The sequence below is a fragment of the Terrapene carolina genome, unplaced genomic scaffold (assembly GCF_002925995.2).
Source record: "Terrapene carolina triunguis isolate 2854851 unplaced genomic scaffold, T_m_triunguis-2.0 Scaffold189, whole genome shotgun sequence".
Classification (NCBI taxonomy): Eukaryota; Metazoa; Chordata; order Testudines; family Emydidae; genus Terrapene; species Terrapene triunguis.
The window spans coordinates 7,635,036-7,655,583 of NW_020664540.1; positions in this window are offsets into that span (position 1 = coordinate 7,635,036).

Here is a 20,548-nt window from a genome sequence, read left to right on the forward strand (position 1 = left end):
GCGGAGGTGGGAGTAAGCGCCGTCGACGGGGAGCCGCGGAGGTCAATTTTGCCGCCGTCCTCACAGCGGGGTAAGTTGGCTCCGATACATCGAATTCAACTACGCTATTCGCGCAGCTGAATTTGCGTATCTTAAATCGACCCCCCCCTGTAGTGAAGACCTGCCCTGAGAGGCAAAACTATGTGCCAGGGAGATCTGACTTCACTTCCTGGGCTGCTCTTGGGGTATGTCTACACTGCAAATAAAGTGTGTTCTTAACTCAGGGTAGCTAATCCAGGCTAAAATAGTAGTGGCAACATGGCATCTTGGCTTTTAAATCAGGTTAGCAGCTCACGGTCAATCCCGGTCTCCCCTGTGGGCTTTAACTCAAACTGGTCACTTGCATAAGAGTCCAGGTGCCATGTCTTCACTACTACATTACTCACGTTAGCTAAGCTGACTTAAGAACATACCCTCAGAAAGGACATTTTGTCATCACGATAAATCAGCAGTTGGGGGGAGGGGAGACAAGGTGGCAGAAATCCCCATTGCGGTGACTGTCCCCAACAGAGGCAGTCAGTTTTGCTCTGTTTTATGCCTTCTCCTGCCGTTATCCTTCAATTAACTGACTTCTGGCCTGACTTCAGTCTATGTTTATGCTGTTAGCTTTCATCTCTTCCACAGATCTCTTTCTAGACCTCCTCTTTCCACTTGCTTCTTTTTCCCCATATAGCTGCATTTGCACATTTCCACTCTTCCACCCCCACCTGGTGTTTTCCTTTTTTCTCCCCATATTTTCATCACAAGACCCCATATGCTTTTTCTCTCCATTCATGCTGTTCCTCCCTGTGCTTCCTTTGGAGCTTTTTAATTCTTTTCTAGTTCTCTGTTCCCATCATTTCAGGCTCCAAGTGCTCTCTCGTTATTTCTGGATCGCGTTCTGTAAAATAGTACCAAGCCACAAAGCGCAAGCATCGTGCTGTCACTGTCAGCATTTGCTGCTGCTCAAAGCTTCCAAGGTACGTCACTGCCAGCCCTGAACTGAAACACGCCAGGCTTCAAATCACTTCACTTATTTTTCCCGGGGACACAAGGGCAGCAATTTCAGATCTGTCCCATTTGTTTATTAGTAAGTACCAATGTTATGAATGTTACATAAGAATGGCCGTACTGGGTCAGATCAATGGTCCATCTGACCCAATAGCCTCCCTTCCAACAGTGGCCAGTGCCAGATGTATCAGAGGGAGTGAACAGAACAGGGCAGTTTAACAAGTGATCCATCCCCTCTCATCCAGTCCCAGCTTCTAGCAGTCAGAAGTTTAGGGACAGCCAGAGTATGGGACTGCATCGCTGACCACCTTGGCTAATAGCCACTGATGGACCTACCCTCCATGAACTTATCTAATGCCTTTTTGAACCCAGTTATACTTTTGACCTTCACGACACCCCCGGCAACAAGTTCCACAGATTGACTGTGCATGTGTGAAGTAGTACTCCCTTATGTTTGTTTTAAACCTGCTGCCTATTAATTTCATTGGGTGACCCCCTGGTTCTTGTGTTATGTGAAGGGGTAAATAACATTTCCCTATTCACGCTCTGCACACCATTCATGATTTTACAGACCTATTGTATTCCTGCTCAGTCATCTCTTTTCCAAGATGAAAAGTCCCAGTCTTTTAAATCTCTCCTCAGATGGAAGCTTTTCCACACAACTAAGCATTTTTGTTGCCCTTCTCTGTACGTTTTCCAGTTCTAATATCTCTTTTTTGAGATGGAGTGACCAGAACTGCACGCAGTATTCAAGGTGTGGGCATACCACGGAGTTATATAGTGGCGTTATGATATCTTCTGTCTTATTGTCTATCCCTTTCCTAATGGTTCCTAAAATGGTTAGTTTTTTTTAATCATCTGCATGTTAAGCAGATGTTTTCAGAGAACTACCCACGCTGACTCCAAGATCTCTTACTTGAGTAGTAACAGATAATTTAGACTGCATCAGTTTGGATTCCAATGTGCATTACTTTGCATTTATCAACACTGAATTTCATCTACCATTTTGTTGCCCAGACACCCAGTTTTGTGACATCCCTTTGTAACTCTTTGCAGACAGCTTTGGACTTAACATCAGCAAACTTCATCACCATACTGTTTGCCCCTTTTTCCATATCATTTATGAATATGTTGAACAGCACTGGTCCCAGTACAGATCCCTGGGAGACACCGCCATTTACTTCTCTCCATTCTGAAAACTGACCATTTATTCCTACCCTTTGTCTTCTGTCTTTACTGAGCCATAAGAGGACCATCCCTTTTATCCCATGATTGCTTACTTTCTTGGTGAGGGACCTTGTCAAAGGCTTTCTGAAAGTCCAAATACACTAGAACCACTAAATTACCCTTGTGCACCTTTGCTGACCCCCTCAAAGGATTCTAATAGATTGGTGAGGCACGATTTCCCTTTACAAAAGCCATGTTGACTCTTCCCCAACAAGTTGTGTTCATCTATGTGGCTGATAATTCTGTTCTTTACTACAGTTTCAACCAAGTTGCCTGGAACTGAAGTTCAGCTTATGACCTGTAATTATCAGATTCGCCTCTCAATCCATTTCTAAAAAATAAGCATCACAGTAGCTATCCTCCAGTCATCTGGTACAGAGGCCAATTTAAGGCATACCACATATTAGCACTTACATAGCCCATTACACCTTCAAAGCACTTGGCAAATATTAATTAATTATCCTCAGCTCTCCTGCCTGGTATTATTATTCCCATTTTGCAGATGAGGATAATATATTGAGGTTAAGAGTAGAAGGTCTACATTTTCCAAAAGTATCTGAGTGTTTAAGTGCCCAATTTGAGATTCGTTGGGTCTAATTTTTCAGTAGTGCTGAGAACTCACAACTTTCCAGCTTTCAACTGGAGTTATTCAGTTGTGAAAATCACACTCAATGTGTGTCAAATTGAATATTCAGAAAGAGAGAACTTTTAAAATTTGACATTAAGCAATTAGCTCAAGGGAAAGGACAGAAAAAGAGACATATGAAGAAATGGAGAATAAAAGGAGAGTAAATGAAAAAGGAAAGTTAAGAAGAAGTAGAGATTAGATCTCAGGAAGAATCCAAAAGTAGAGCTACCATTAAACTAAAACAACAAGGAGTCTGGTGGCACCTTAAAGACTAACAGATTTATTTGGGCATAAGCTTTCGTGGGTAAAAACATGCATCTGAAGAAGTGAGGTTTTTACCCACAAAAGCTTATGCCCAAATAAATCTGTTAATCTTTAAGGTGCCACCAGACTCCTTGTTGTTTTTGTAGATACAGACTTACACGGCTACCCTCTGATACTTGATACCATTAAACTAAAGCACCAAGTACCTAGAAAACTGACCACCTGCTCAGAAGGTATGGAATTTTTAAATGAGACTTCTTGGTGTTTCTTTTACCCAGAGGTCCTCGAAAGTTCATTTGATCATGAAGCACTTTTCCAACTCAGCCCCTGGTGTAAGATGTGCCAAAAGGAGAATGAAATGAGGGATTGACAAGGGCACAGAGAGAGGAAACGCCCTGAGCTGCGAGTGGTTTAATCACTTCACAGAAGGCAACAGTTCCTGTTCTTCTAAAATCATTCAAGTATCAAAGCCAATGAAGAAATTCCCGTATCCCAGATCTACTATATATTTGACATCTTATTTTGCACACACTTAAAAATAATATGCTGGTGACATTTTGACAGAACTGCCTTTTGCAAACCAACCAAACTACATCGAAGGGCAAGCTGTCGTACTCCTGCAGAGCCACAACAGACAACAAATCCACACTGGTAATTCACCACCATCTATAATGTCAATCCAGGCTTCTATGGGGCACTCATCCCACCATGTATCAACATTCACTAGTACTACATAACTAAAGACAATTTGATCAATGCAACCACACCACAAACATACCTCCTCATCTATGGGCCAGATCCATGTCTGCTGTAATTCCACCTAGAACTAGAGTACCTGCATATGGCCCATGTGTCTAATTCAGCAAACTAAACACCTCTGTTTTCGATGTGTGATTTGTAGTACGGTACAGTACTACCTAGAAGTCCCAGGGCCCCATCATGCTATGTGCAATACAAACACATGGTAAAAGACAGTCCCTGCCCTGAAGAGCTAACAGCCTAAGTAGACAAGACAGACAACAGGTTGGAGGGGAAACTGAGGCACCAAGCAGTGAAGTGACTTGCCAGAGGCCATACAGCAGCTTAGTGGCAGAGCAGGTAATCGACCTTAGATTTCATGAGTGCCACTCCAGTCCCTGATCCACCAGGCTGCCTAAAATCTCACACCTAAATACTGCAGAGGCTTTATTAGCACCTTGTCCTCTTTCCTTTACACTTTGTAATATTCGTATTGCCACACACAAAAATTCATTCTTCTCTGATCAAAGCTGTTTTAATTATTTCAGTTCACGGCACGTTTTCTATCCTCATTCAGCTGCAGGCTCTATACGTTTGATAAAACTTCAAGAACTAAAACACTCTCCCAGGAGGACAGCTGGCTAAGCATGCGACAGAAACCCTCAGTCAGCTCTAACCACGGCAGCACACCCAGCTGAGAGAGCAGTGCAGACTGGTTTCAAAGGCAGCCCCTGTCCTGTTCTCCACGGCTGCTGAGATAGCGACCATGAACTGGGGTATCAGAGGGTGGAAGTGTAAATCGCGTGGAGAAGGGCTCCTCCGAGCTGGAGGGTTCAGGGAGAGCCACTACTCTAACTACGGGCAGTTCCTAGGTCATATCAGGAACACTCCGTGCCAGTAACACACCCACTTTACGGATCATCCTGACAAATCTGTTGTCTCACAAAGTTTTACGGCTTTTTGGCTGAGCAGTAATTAAAGCCAACGACTGAGGTTGAAACAGATTTGTGGCACACTATCTGTGAGAAATTGAGAAAAGGGGCCTCCCCGACACTAAGAAAGGGGGAAGAGGAGAAAGATCCTTTTGACTCCATGTCACCAGACTGAGCTCTTTAACGTACCATCTGGGACTCCCCCACTAGCCATTTTCTGGCCTTGTAGAACAGGTTTATTGCTGCCCTGGGAGCAGGGAGTGTCATTCCACTGCTGTTTATTACTATTATGGATGTACAATGACAACAGTGGACTCTAGGGGCATCATCCGCTGGACCTTTAGAGTGAAGGCAAACACACAGCAGCAGACTGGTAAAGTGCAAACACAAGTGCTGAGGCCTTTCATCCCCTCATCGGGGCTTATACACGCACCAGCCTGTATGCCTGTACCAAACAAATCCAGGATCTTTGTTCCTAGGAGCTAAGACTGTCATTTCCTCCTCCTCTAAAACCAACTGTTTAAAGTGAATATAATGCTTACAGACAGCCCTGGAGATCAAATCTCTCTTTTCCCCAGAGGTACAGGGCAGGCAGCAGCAACACTGCATCCACATCATCTTTGAAAAGTCATGGAAGACGGGAGAGATTCCAGAAGACTGGAAAAGGGCAAATATAGTGCCCATCTATAAAAAGGGAAATAAGGACAACCCGGGGAATTACAGACCAGTCAGCTTAACTTCTGTACCCGGAAAGATAATGGAGCAAATAATTAAGCAATGATTAAAAGTCTAGAAAACATGACCTGTGAGGGAAGATTGAAAAAATTGGGTTTGTTTAGTCTGGAAAAGAGAAGACTGAGAGGGGACATGGTAACAGTTTTCAAGTACGTAAAAGACTGTTACAAGGAGGGAGAAAAATTGTTCTCGTTAACCTCTGAGAATAGGACAAGAAGCAATGGACTTAAATTGCAGCAAGGGAGGTTTAGGTTGGACATTAGGAAAAACTTCCTGTCAGGGTGGTTAAGTACTGGAATAAATTGCCTAGGGAGGTTGTGGAATCTCCATCATTAGAGATTTTTAAGAGCAGGTTAGACAAACACCTGTCAGGGATGGTCTAGATAATACTTAGTCCTGCCATGAGTGCAGGAGACTGGATTAAATGACCTCTCGAGGTCCCTTCCAGGTCTATGATTCTATGCCTCATGACCTGGAACAGCCTGTAGGAATGAAAGGGCAGCACCAGTCTCTTTGTCCATTCACTCCCAGACCTCGCTGCCGACATTTGTCACCTAACCTATAAGCTCCTCCAGTCAGCGGCCCAGCCTGTTGTTGGTCTGCAAAGTGTCATACGCACCTGAGGCCACAGGTGCTGGAACTAGGGGTGCTGAGGGTGCTGTTGCATCCCCTGGCTTGAAGTGGTTCCTATCATATACAGGGCTTACAGTTTGATTCAATGGCTCTCAGCACCGTTATTATACAAATTGTTCCAGCACCGTGCCTGAGGCACTGTACAAACACCACACACCAAAAGCAAGTGAGGCCAATTTTGCTGGTAGCTTTTGTGACTTATCTCCTACTAGGAACTGGACTGAGATCTCCAATTCATTCTGCTTAGCACCTATCAGACAGTAACAAATTTCAGCAATCCCTCCCCCAATGGGAGGGCTGAGATCTGGAAGCAAAGAGGCAATCCCCTGAGCCATCCCATTCTCCTATTACTTCATTTCTCTTTAAACCACGCAGCTAAAAATTCCTTTGATTAGCTCAATGGCAGATGAACTCCACAGGGCATTCACGCTTGCTGGCTACAGAAGTGCAAAAAGGAGAGTTTGTATATCTTTACTGCTCCACCACAGTGAAAATCCGATGGTCCCAGATACACAGGTGCATCTCCGATCGCAGCTGGCAGAATTTATTATTTGTATTGTGGTATGCCTTGAAGCCCAGCCACCAACCAGGACCCCATTGTGCTAGGCATTGTACAAATACACATCTGAAGGCAGGATTTGACAAGGCAGGATTAGAAAGTTTAGCACAACTGTCAACTCTCCATCCAGCCCTAAATGCTAGCCATCATCAACAACAACAAGCTAGAGCAAATTTATTAAAGCAAGACAAAGTGCGGAGATGAAAATAATCACACAGAAGTGAAGACAGAGTTAAAGTCAATTATGCAAGCAAGACTCCATTATATTTATGGCCTGGTTTCAGAGGAGTATCTTCATTTCCTGCAGCTCTTGAGTGCACATGTGTAGGAAGTGGTAGGTAATAGACAAAGTCTTGAGTATTTAGTACATCCCCAATGAGCAAAATCTTCCAGAGTCATTTTAATGGGTGTCTAAGCCAGAGGTGGGCAAACTACGGCCCGCAGGCCACATCCGGCCTGTGGAACCATCTGGCCCGGCCCTTGAGCTCCCGGACTGGGAGGCTAGCCCCTGGCCCCTCCCCTGCTGTCCCCCCTCCGCCTCAGCTCGCCATGCCGCCAGCACTCTGGGCAGCGGGGCTGCGAGCTCTTGCCTGTGTGTGTATTAAATTGCTCCCCGTAGGAATGTGCTACTTACAGTGTACTACTTATGGCTGCCAGTCCTGGTGCTCTGAGCGGCATGGTAAGGGGGTGGGGAGCGGGGGGGTTGGATAAGGGGCAGGGCATCTTGGGGGGCAGTCAGAGGACAGGAAACAGGGGTTGCTGGATAGGTGTGGGAGTCCCGGGGGGCCTGTCAGGGGGCAGGGGTGTGGATAGGAGTCAGGGCAGTCAGGGGACAGGGAGAAGGGGGGGTTGGATAGGGAGTGGGGTCCCTGGGGGGAGTGGTTAGGGTGAGGAATTCCCAGGAGGGGGCAGTCAGGGGACAAGGAGCAGGGAGGGTTGGATGGGTCGGGGGGTTCTGAGTGGGGCAGTCAGGGGCAGGAAGTGGGAGGGGGCAGATAGCGGGTGGGGGCCAGGCTGTTTGGGGAGAGACAGCCTTCCCTACCCGGCCCTCCATACAGTTTCGGAACCTAGATGTGGCCCTCAGGCCAAAATGTTTGCCCACTCCTGTTCTAAACACTCCTGCATTGTACTCCATCAATTTTTAACTGCTTCTCCCAATGATCGTAAAGATGCTTATGCTGAACACAAAAGCTCTTTACACTACAGACAAGCCAATTACTCCCTGCTAGCTTGATTACGGCAGCTGACATCATGTTTCTGCCATTTCTGGGAAAGCAGCACAGGCCTTGCTTACTTGGGGCTTATGTGTGGCTTTACCCCCCATATGGGGCAGTGTGTCGCTGGGCTGTCCCAAAAGCAGATTGTGAATTTGGGCTGGCCAGTCCACTTCCTGGTTCCACCACTGCTCCAGGTGCTGTGTCCTACACCAGCGCTATACCCGGCACAGAATACAGCCCTGGGAGTGCCGGGCAGAGCCAAGGCTGTGTCTATTCCCTGCCTCTTCCTGCACACATGCACTGGGATAAGACCTAGCAACACTGATAAAGCTACTCTCGTCATACAATATGGGGAGAGTGTGGAAGACAGTAAGGGCACTTCCTCATGGCCTCTCGGTCCCCTGGGTGGATGTGCAGGATGAGACACAAACTGGCCCTTCCATCTTTGCTCATTCCAGATACTGTTGCAAGAACTAACTCCTGAGCAGTGGATATGTTAAAATAGCAGCCACTGTGTCTTAATGGAGTAATTCCCCTGGACTAGGGTACCAGGGGGCCACAGTGAGATCACTCAATCAGGCCAAACGGCAAGGAATGGGGCAGACGATTCCCCAAACTCGTGGTTATTTCTTATACTTGGATTCACCAAGCCAACAACAAAACAGCTTCTACAACACCTTACTGGTTACCCAGAAATACAGTTCCCTTAAAGCAAACCAGCCTTGAGCTCCCATCCAGACAGCCAAGTCATATATGATGAGGATTACTGAAAATCTTGTTCATCGTATAAAAAGTTCTACCAATCCCAAAGGATCGGACACATTACCCACCAGGTCAGTGAATATCTCAGATCTTACCCAAATACACACTTACAGCCAATTCTTATTAACTAAACTAAGTTTTATTAAAAAAGAAAAAAAAAAGAATATTGGTTAAAAGATCATCGTACATACAGATATGAATAAAGTTCTTAGGTCAGTTTCATAGTAGAGATGGTGAGCTTTAGAGATGCAAAGAGCCCTTTCAGAATAAGTTCCATAAATTATAGTCCAATGTCCAATATCAGTGTGACCCAGTCTGGAGCTGGGGACCTCAGTCTTGAGACTCAAACTTCCCCTGATGAAGCTTAAGCAGATCTGAGATAACAGGATCAGAGCCCAAGAGATTTTTTAATAGTTCTCTAGCAACTTCTTGACAGCAGGAGAATAATAGGTGAAGCACTGTGGCTTTGAAGTAGACCTATTTCCTAAGCATCACCGTTAATTAGCTACGTGGATTAGCATAAGGCAACTGCACCATTTACAGGTTGTTTACTACAAACTTCAAAGGAAAATAAAGTCAATGATGCTACTATATGTCCGGTTCATCTAAATGTTAACACCTCCTTTTGATCTCTGAATTAACAGAATACAGGACAGACAGGAACCGTTTGGTTACACTGTCAACCTCTAACAATATATATATGTAAACACACACAAAACACAATCATTAACTACTAATAGGTCTCTAAAGGTTGAATCTGGGTCAATTAGCCTGCTAGTTGTGTAACACTTTCTGGCCCTGTGACATTCCCTAATGCTGCTATCAATTTCAGACGGGTGTCCAGATTTTAGCTGTGTTGAACAAGGTCTTTGTGCAATGGGGAGAAATGGTCTTTCCTATTAGCTAAAAGGGATAGTGTAATATTGAACATCACAGGCCAGACCCTCATCTGGAGTAAATCAGTGGAGCTCCATTAATGTCAAGAAACTATGCTGGTTTACAGCAAATTAAATTATATCAAACTTTTCCCTACTTGGGTTATTAAATCAAATAACTTTAAAAATCCAATGTATTTATCACTATTCCTGCTTTGTTCACTCTGCATTTCTCTCTGCCTGAATAATGAAAATCACTCTCATTTTTATTTACAGTCCACTTCACTTTCTGGTTCTTAGTGCTGGTGGGTTTGGGTTTCAGACACTGAAGGGGATGTTTATTTGTTCAAAGCAAACTGATTATGCTGAAATATACTAGAATTTTAAGTTCCTAAGAACTTTTCTTTTGGTGTTAAGTTTTGGAAAAGATTTAGCTTTTTGTAAAAACAATTGGCTGGTCTGTTTTCTATTGACTGGGAAGAATGAAAATTACCAAAAAAAACACAATTTAAAAAAAATTGAGAATCCAATTTAGAGTTTTAAATTGTGAGAGAAAATTAAAGTGATTTTCACCTATTTTACTCATTGGTGTATGAATATCACGTGTGTCAAGCAAGCAAAGTTGGTCTGAGAACTCTAGAGAAAATTCATAGGATGGAAAGAGAGTCTAGAAGCACAACATAGCGTAACATCCTCTCCCTTCCCCAGTCATTAAGGGTATGTCTACATAGCAATCCAAGACCCTCAGCACGGCTAGCCCAGGTCAGCTGACTCAGGCTCAAGCTATGGGGCTAAAAGTTGCAGTGTAGACATTCTGGCTCAGGATGGACCCCAAGCTCTGAAACCTGGTGAGGAGGGTGGGTTCCCTTTGACTGGGTTTCAGAGCCCGGGCTCCAGCCCAAGCCCAAACGTCTATACTGCCATTTTTAGCCCTGCAGCCCCAGCCCAAGTCAATTGACCCAGTCTCCAAAACTTGGTGCCGCTGGGTTTTTATTGCACTGCAGATGTAGCCTAAGGGACTGTCTACAGGGGACAACTCAGGAAACTTAATCCCAGTTAACTAAAAAAATGTGAATTTAAAGCAGATTCTTTGAACTGTATTAAACCCCTGTGTGCCATCAGTCAGAATTAAAGATAAAATAAGCCATATTGTGGCCCCTTCAGTTCTAAGGGGAGTGTCCACACAGGGGTTCAATGTGGTTTAAATCCACAAGGTACAGGGCTCTTCGCAGCTCAGTCCACAGCGACCCCTCTGGCCAAATGAATATATCCAGACCCCTGCACTCAGAAGAGTCTGCTCTGCTGAGGCCCCAATCAAGCAAACATATACCCACTTAACTTTAACCACATGAACAGTCCCCCTGACTTCAGTGCTTAGAGATAAACATGTGCATAAGAGAAACCTAACAGGGGAAATGGCAAAAGCCCTCAGGGCCCAAAGAGGATTTTGTACATTATCTTGGAACGGAAAAAATTTCTGCCAAAAATGAAAATTTTAATTTTGTTCCAAAAATTAATTTTTATTTTAGACCAGTTCTCATAGAGAGTCAGGCAGCTTCGAAGATAAATTGAGTTACATCACTGCTATACTGCCCTCTGGAGGCGTATTGTATAGTTACATCATTTTAGCACAGACACAAAGGTTGCTATGTTAACAGGCTCTATGAGCATTACAGAAGGCAGTGCAGACTGTCACTATAAAAAGGGGCTAGCAATTGAGACAAGGGTTCAGATCCCAACTCTTCTAGTGACTCGGTGTGACTTTGGGCAAATCTCTGCCTCAGATCCTCTCTCTTTGTAAATTAGACATAACACTGCTCAGTGAGGAGCTGCAAGGCAGGAGTTTAAAATCCTTGAAATAAAAATGCTCCTATCACTCTGACCTTTATTATCTCATTGTTTCCTTCTACTCTCGTCTGTCTGTATCCGTTATCTCGTCTTATACTTATATTGTAAGCTCTTTGGGGCAGCGACTGTCTTTGTGTTCTGTGTTTGTACAGAACCCAGCCCAGTGGGGTCCATGACTGGGGCTCCCAAGTGCTACAGGAATACAAATACATTATTATACTTTTTCTACTCTCTCCCTTCCCTCAAAACTGACAGGAAGTGGAAACAAAGGTTAAAGGACATTGACGTTATTTCTGTAACACAGGTCAAGGGATTACATCTGCCCTGCAAGTGGCCACATGTCGTGGTTTGAATTGTGGTAGTACATGAAGGCCCTAGTTGAGATCAGAGCTCCATTACAAACAATAAGGGACTGTGCCTGCCTCAAGGAGCTTCAAACCTTAAGAGGACAAAAAGCCCATGAAGAGAGGACGAACCGGATACAACAGACAAGCCAAGTTGTCAGGGTTATAATAGAAGCATGTTTTAGTTCCATTTCTTTCTCCCCATTGCCCCGGGAAAGATGACATACAAATGGAGTGGGAGACAGTTAACAAAATATATACACACCCACTTTAATACATATTATATAAACTGCCTATACCTGACAGCCCTCAGCCTGCCCTTTGCCAGCTGGCCTATGGATTGTGGCATCGCAGCAGAAGTGGGTTGAGAAAAGAGTTGAAGAAGAGAGCCTGGGCCTCGCGAATCAAGGCAGGGAGGGAGTCCCACACGTAAGGGGCAGTGTGGACAAAGGGACAGAAATATCTGTGCCAGAATCCGACAGACAGGATAAGTGTTGGAAATGATGCAATAGGAGACCAACACCGACCACCCCTAACTCTCTCAAAAAAAGAAGAAAAATAGGGAAGGGCAGAGTCATGAAGGGCTCTGAAAGTCAGGACATGTCACGTACAAACACAACCATGTGAAGTCGCCCTCTTCCTCAAGAGTGTGTCATGGACTGTGCCCAGACCAGCTGCTGTGTGGCAATGGTAATATCAGGATGACGGTCCATGGGGAGCACATTGAGCAGTCTTAGTGCATGTCCCAGAGGAGGGAGTAGGACATAATCAGGAACAAAAATTGAAAGGATGTCTCCTGGCTCTTAGAAGAAGGCTTTGTGGCTGAAAGTTCCATTCTGGAGTCGGAGGATTGAGTCCCCTGGTCCTTGCCTGAGATCCATGACAGAGTAACTCTTTCTTTGGGCCACAATGAGCCATCAGCCTTACACTTCACAGCACAGCAGAATGCCCAGTCACACACTTTTGTCTAAGACCCTGTTGTCTGGAGTGGCTCACAAGCGAGAATACCAACCTCAGAGCAGACTGTTTAGAAGCAGGGCACAAACCCCAAAGTGGCTGTGAGTTCTATAATTAAATGTCACCAACCAAATAACAAGTGTAAACCCCTCAGGCACTATAACAGCTTAACATGGAGTCACAGACTGTCCCCTTGGGCATTCCAATCTATCTTGCCACCCAAGCAAGACTGACTCTGTTATAGATGGTCACTTTACTCCAAAGATCACAAAATATTCAGGTTACTCCCAGTCCTGAAGGGCCAAGTCAATCTGCACTTTAGATCTCACAACGGCAACACTTGTACCCAATCCTGAAATAAACTAACTAAAGGTTTATTAACTAGGAAAAACAAAATGAGGTTAAAATAATAAACATACACAAACGCTCACAAATAAATTGCAGTCTTAGGTTTCAGATGGTGATAGAGCCGCTGAAATATGCCAGCTGTAAATGTCCATTAGGGGATCTCCTTCTTATGTTTAGGAACCTTTGCCCTTCTGAGTTCAAACAGCATAAAATGAACCTAATTCCTTATGGTCAGGAATTTTTATCTCCCTAGAGTCCAAACTTCTGGGATCAGCGCTTCTGCATGCAACCTCTTCATGGGTGGGTTTGGGGAGCAATCGACAAAGTCTTTGTTCCACAACGGCCCATTTGTATTCAACAGTCCTTCTTGAGGGGCAGGCGATAACACCTTCTTAGGAACCCAGCATTTGCATTAGGTAATGTTTGTATCTCATTTGGTGAGTTAAGCTGTTCTAAATTGTAAAATGTTTGTTCTAGAAGGAACACTTAAGTAGTTATAGCGTGGGATACAGGTATTAGCTCGCTCAGTGTATGCACAGTGTGCCCAGCCATTTCATAGCAATGTCACCAGCCAGGTGAAGAGCTGGTAGCCAATCATCAAAGTCAGTCAGTGGGCACTCGTCAAGGACATGCGACAGTCTAAAGTTGACCGCATCTACATCATGGGTCGTTAGAGAAACCCCATTTGAAGAAACTGGCCACACAATTGCCCTGACCTGTTCAAAACCGGTTCAGGAATGACCACAGGTGCCTTGGCAGGTCAAAAACCTGGTTGGGTTGGTGAAAAGAGAGTGATTAACAACTGTCATTGCTGACCACTTGTTATACCAAGCAGATTCCACCATCAGACATTATAAGTAGGATTAATACAGGCAGCATCCTTCAAGCATTGCATAAAGTCCAAAACACTAAACTATACTAACCCCCAGATAAGCCAGACTGGTCTCCAGCTATGCACTTGTCACTATTCAGTGAGGGCTTTGGCATGAGCTGGCACCTAGTCTGCCAGCGTCATACCTGTCCACACAAATTGTTGCACCAGTTTAACTAAATCAGTATACTTAAACCAGTGCAAGTTTGTGTGTAGACAAGACCTGCATAACCCAACCCCATTTCGATGTTCCATACAGTGGTCACCCTTAATATGTTTCCACTGCCTTAGCTAGCTCAGTCATGTTATCCCATTAGTTCTATTATACCCCAGACATCGCTCATAAGAGCTACTGTAGATCGAACGCTGCAGATACTGAGATACTGTTATCTAGAAACTGGAGGCAAAACTGGAAAGTTTTTAAGAGGTGGCCAAATGTCCATCACATTGAATTATTCTCTATTAACCTAATCAGATATTTCTGTAATGAAAACATACTTTTTCTACAAGCAGTTTCTGACTCAACCCCATTCCTTCGGTGTACAGGGAAAACGATTGGAAAAACCATCTGTCCTCTATAAATAGAGGAGCTATTTTTACCTTTATGATGAGCGCAGGCAATTAAAAAACAAGTGTAGTGGTTTGAAAAACAAAGAGACAGAAACAGCTGCTACCTTGTGGTTGTCAGAGTACAAACATGACATGGAGCACGTGGCTCTTAGTGCTAACTCTCCTAGCCTTCTGTACGGGTTTGCAGCCATCACCACATGCAAGCCAATGCCTCATACACTACAATTAGACCCATACATCCACTAGCCGTTAGGGTGCTAGCACATAAGGGGTTGGATAAATTAACACATCAAAGTTGGGAAAGGGATACAGACTAATCTATATCTAGGTCACCAGGTCAAACCCGGCCCAGGTCAGTCAGTGACTGAAAGTTGTAACCACCTGATGGCTATTCTGTATCTTTTGTGCAACGAGTTGGTGGGTCTCAGTGTAGTTTCTAGTGAACAGCTATCCCCAGTTGGCTCCCATTAATGCTTTTGTTGGCATGCTCAGCAGAGGGGCCATGCAATCCCATTCAGTGCTCTAGGGAAATCTGGGACGTCTCAGGTTAACCACAACTTCTCTGGGCTCCCAGACTCCCTTTCTGGAACAACGCAGTCATGGAGTTATCTACTGGCATCAGCGGGGGAATCTAGCAAGTGATGCTTGGCTACCCAGGAAGACAGAGGCTGCCAAACAACACAGTACAGGCCAAGAATTCCTTCCCATCTCCTATAGACAATAAAGGGGAAGGGATGCAGATCAGGATAAATAAAGAACACGTTAGCTCTTCTGACCAATTTGAATGAATTCAAAATCAGCCACTCTCAAGGCCAAGGAACAAGGCGGCAAAGTGAATATATAGATTATATATTACCTTTTAAAATCTCCTAATTTTTAAACCCATCTTATGATTTTGGGAGGCCTGACGATTTTTGAGCATTTGGGGTTGGTAATACTATTGCGCTGACTTCATGCGAGACCCAGTACAATTTCAGAGCCACCGAACCCTGCTACAGCTTTTCAAAGCGATTAGATACATCCCAGGGAACTAGCATGATGCACCCTTCCACTCAGCTTCCTCTAACTCTCCTGGCTGGGGCAGTCTCCCACTACAGCAAGCTCTAACGATAGAGGAAGTTTATTGGTGGGATCTAGGTTGTAGCCAAGCTGGAACGTGTTCCTGAGCCTTACTCGATATACAGCGTATAATAGAGGCATCCAGTGATTTAAACCTACAGGAAGAGATCCAGTTACAATACATAGGAACTGAAGACACAAGGAAGTCTGTTATTCCAAGTCCCTCTTTAAGGACAGCCTGCACTGATACAGTTGGGCAGTACAGAAAAGAGGTATGTATGTTCATCATGCATTACCTGCCAGATATAAACTCCTGCTTCTGATTTGCTTGCAACTCTTCTCACTGGAAAAACAACGAAGAGTCCTTGTGGCACCTTAGAGACAAACATTTATTTGGGCATAAGCTTTCGTGGGATAAAACCCACTTCATCAGATGCATGGAGTGGAAAATACGGTAGAGAGGTATAAATACACAGCATATGAAAAGATGGGAGTTGCCTTCCCAAGTGGGGGGGGGGTCAGTGCTAATGAGCCAATTCAATTAAGGTGGAAATGGGCTATTCTCAACAGTTGACAAAAAGGAAGGAAAAATCACTTTTGTAGTGCTAATGAGTTAAATGTAATCAAGGTGGCCCATTTCAAACAGTTGACAAGAAGGTGTGAGTATCAGCAGGGGGAAAAGTTAGTTTTTGTAGTGACCCATCCACTCCCAGTCTTTATTCAGGCCTAATTTGATGGTGTCCAGTTTGCAAATTAATTCCAGTTCTGCAGTTTCTCGTTGGAGTCTGTTTTTGAAAACAAATTCGTTGAAGAATGGCCACTTTTAAGTCTGTTATTGAGTGTCCAGGGAGATTGAAGTGCTCTCTGACTGTTTTTTTAATGTTACAATTCTTGATGTCTGATTTGTGTCCGTTTATTCTTTTGTGTAGAGACTGTCTGGTTTGGCCAATGTAGGGGCAGGGGGGTATTGCTGGCACATGATGGCATATATCACATTGGTAGATGTGCAGGTGAACGAGCCCCTGATGGTGTGGCTGATGTGGTTAGGTCCTATGATGGTGTCCCTTGAATAGATATGCAGACAGAGTTGGCACTGGGGTTTGTTGCAGGGTTTGGTTCCTGGGTTAGTGTTTTTGTCGTGTGGTATTTAGTTGCTGGTGAGTATTTGCTTCAGGTTGTGGGGCTGTCTGTAAGCAAGCACTGGCCTGTCTCCCAAGGTCCTCCTCACTGGTTTACTCTCAATAAAACATGCTCACTGAGAGCAATGTGCCATATGCTAACAGCTCACTATATTCTATCTCACAATCTCTTCACAGCTATACTGTCACAGTCATTTTGTGCTTTCTCCCCAGTTTTCCATGTCTTTTCAGCAAGCTGCTCAACGTTTTATACATTCTTGCCCTCGAAAACACATTCAACTTGACATCATTAAAATTAAGGAGCCAGGGTCTGAAATGGCAAAGCACTGGGCAAAAAAAAAAAAAACCACTTTGAACAGCCTACTTATTTTAAAAGCCCTTCCAGAACTGTAGTTCCTTGCACAATTGCAAGATAGGAACCAATTAAAAATAAACAAAATTAAACTTTGAGGTTTATATGCAACTGGTTATGATTTATAGATCACTGCAGTTACAAGACAGATGTGAATGCCTGCAGACAGATCTTTGGTTACAGCCAGCCAATCTTGCTTCTAGAGAAGAGGAACTTTCCAATGACAATTTCACATCAAATTGCATGCAGCTTGTCTTTTGAATTCAGAAACACAAAGTCTGTTGTTGATCAACTCAGCCTCTACTCGAGAATGATGGTGATGTACCACAGGCAGCCTGATAAGAAAGCATGATCAAAAGCAAAGTTTGGGAAGGAAAATGCTTATATGTACAAAATAAGCCCTAAACAATAAACCAAATGTAGGTAGCAAACCAAAAACTGACCAATAATTAAGGAACAGAGAAGCAAAAAAAAAAAAAAAAAAATCACCTGGGTTTTTTTGTTGGTGGTAGTTATTGTTTTGTTTTTACATATTATAATAATCATGTCCATCTTAGACATTATGGTTAGACAAACACTTGTCAGGGATGGTTTAGATCAGTGGTTCCCAAACTTTAACAACCTGTGAACCTCTTTCACGAAAATGTCAAGTCTCGCGAACCCCCTCCTAAAAATGAATATTTCCAGGGATTTTCTCCTTTACTGAGTATAAATTATGAAAGCAGTGATCTTGGAAATACACAATTTGTTTTTATGACATGATTATTACACACTATTTATTATTATTTATCATTGCAGTATTTTTATTACATTATGAAAACGGCAGCACTCTTCCAAGATCTCACTTTCGTAGCTTGTATCACTTTGAATAAGCCTGTTATAAGACAAGGTTCCTATGTTTCATCAAGGAGTATCAGATGTGAAACAGCAGGAAAGTATTTAAGAAGTCAACTCAAAGAGTTCCTCCTACACAAGCATTCAGGTCTTGAGCAGTCCAGGCAAACAACTCAGTTACAACAAAGCTTAAACTTGTTCTTAATAATAATTTTAAAAACAACACTAGCTGCCTATTTCATTTTAAAAACAGCAAAAAATATCCACCTCCCTTTCCATTTCTTATAAAGAGTCTTGAAGTTTAAATCTCCTCAGTGTGATAGATAGGCTTGCTTTGATCTGCTTAGCTCTTGGAAATCCAGGGGCTCTGGGCTGCTGGCCCGGTGTTGCCCAGGATTTTTAGGGACAGCTCTGTCCGCCATTAGGGATTTCTTTCCCGAGAACCCCCTGTAACATTTCGCGAACCCCAGTTTGGGAATCACTGGTTTAGATAATACTTAGTCCTGCCATGAGTGCAGGGGTCTGGACTAGATGACCTCTCCAGGTCCCTTCCTGTCCTAAAATTCTAAGATCTTAAAGTTGTATAGAATACCAGTCACCACAGCAGCTAAATTCTGTTATTATATGTTATATCGTCATTTTTATTCTGGTAGACCAGATCAGGGACCCATTTTGTGTCAGGTGCTGTACAAACAACAAAAATATGGTCCCTGTCCCCAAAACTTGTAATCGGTCATTTTGAAGGTGCCCATCTCTTCCGCAGGTAAGGACCAAACCATGCACACACAGGCATGTACAATTCAGGTTGTTAGATGCCTAACTGTCCGATCTGTGCATGCAGATGCTATTTGCTTCTGCCACAAAGGCCTGGATTGTTATTTATTGAGTACCCAACATCCTGCTCGGTGCTGGACACAGCCCAGTGAAGACAAGATCCCCACCCTGAGGAACCTACTATCAAGGAGACAGAACAAACGCTCCTTGAAGTGAATGAGCAGATTCCTATTGAGATGAGTGAGCGCTGGATACTGCCCAAAGAAAAATCAAAAACAAGGGTCAGATTGGGGGGAAGGGGGAAGTGGAGATGCTCTTCCAAGCTCCTCTTTGAGATGGAGTGGGGCAGAATGGCAGCCCTCTCCCAAGCCTGCCCACTCAGGGTGCCAAAATGAGCAGTCCCTCACCGTGGATTGTGCAGATCTTCATCCTATGCTCTTCCCTCTCTTTTATGACATGCTCCAATGAAGTTCAGCAGGTATCTGAGATGAATGGGGAAGATCACACCCATCATATTTTCCAAACTTCATTGATTCAGCTATCCTCAGGTCACGTTTTTGAGGCTGTCTCAGCAACTGCAACAGAAAGACTTATTTTTAAATGAAAGCTTAGATTCTAGAGACTAAACGGCCAAAATGAAAGAGGTACCCGTCAGACATAGTTCCACGTACTGGCTGAATTCAAGAGCCTACCCCATTGAATCAGTGGCAAAAGAGTGGACTAACACATGAAGAGGACTGGCCCCCAGGTGACCAGCAGATGGATTTTTACATAATGAAATATGGTGAGCAAGTCCTTTGTAGAATTGCAGTATCATCACCTTCCACTTCAGTTTTAACACTGGCCTTGAGTTCTTGGAGGCAAAGGCTTGGGGGGCTGCCAAAACAGCTGTTCAAAACAGCTGAGAATTAAAACATTTCCATGCTACATTCTGAGTACTGTGCAGATTCTCAGTTCACAGGAAGGTCTTTGAGCTAGCAGGATGGAATGAACACAGTGGGTGCAAATTTTCACACCAGCATCAGCTGGGCCTTCACTACAAACTTCTGGTAACATAGCTCTGTGGGTGAGTAGTGTGATGAGGTATGATCCCTAACCAACATAACTGTGCTAGCAAAAGCCCTTAGTATAGAAGCAGTTATACTGGCAAACCTGCACTTTTACTGATATTGCTTATTTCGTTCAGGGGTAGGGAAGGGTTGGAATAAGTTATACCAGAAAGCACAGCCTTGCCAGTATAAACTGCATCCACACTAGGAACACTTTGCTGGTATAACATACCAGCATAGCTATGTGGCAAAGCCTTCCTAGTGTAGACATTTCCTTGCATACAGTCATTTGTGCCTGACAGTAACTGTAAGTGTACTCAAACGCATGTGTAAATGCATCTGAATGAGCTCTCTCCGGACATCTAGTGATGAGCTGGGGGGAGAAGACTTCATGAACTGACCTTGTTTGCATAGACACACCCACTCTGTCTAGGTGCACAGCATGATGGATCTGCTTTGCCCAAAATGATCACTTTGGGCTGGTGTTGCTTCACAAGTCACTTTGTTATTGGCGGAGGGGACAGGTGTAATAAAGTGTTGTTCCCCTTGTTGTGTGACTAAAGGGTAGCAGAACTGTGCTTAGCATGCTCTGATTGAGGGACTCACCCTCACCTGAACTGCACTCATTGGCAGGGGTGCCCAAGTGCCGTGGAGCTAAGAGAAGGGAGGATCAGGTGTTTGTACATAGTAGTGTGCACTCTGCCTAAGGGTCCTAGACACCATTTGACTCCCCCCTCCACTGTGTAATGACAGAGTTGATTAAGACTCAATTGAGAGTCTTTTGTTGCAGATCAACAGAGCTGA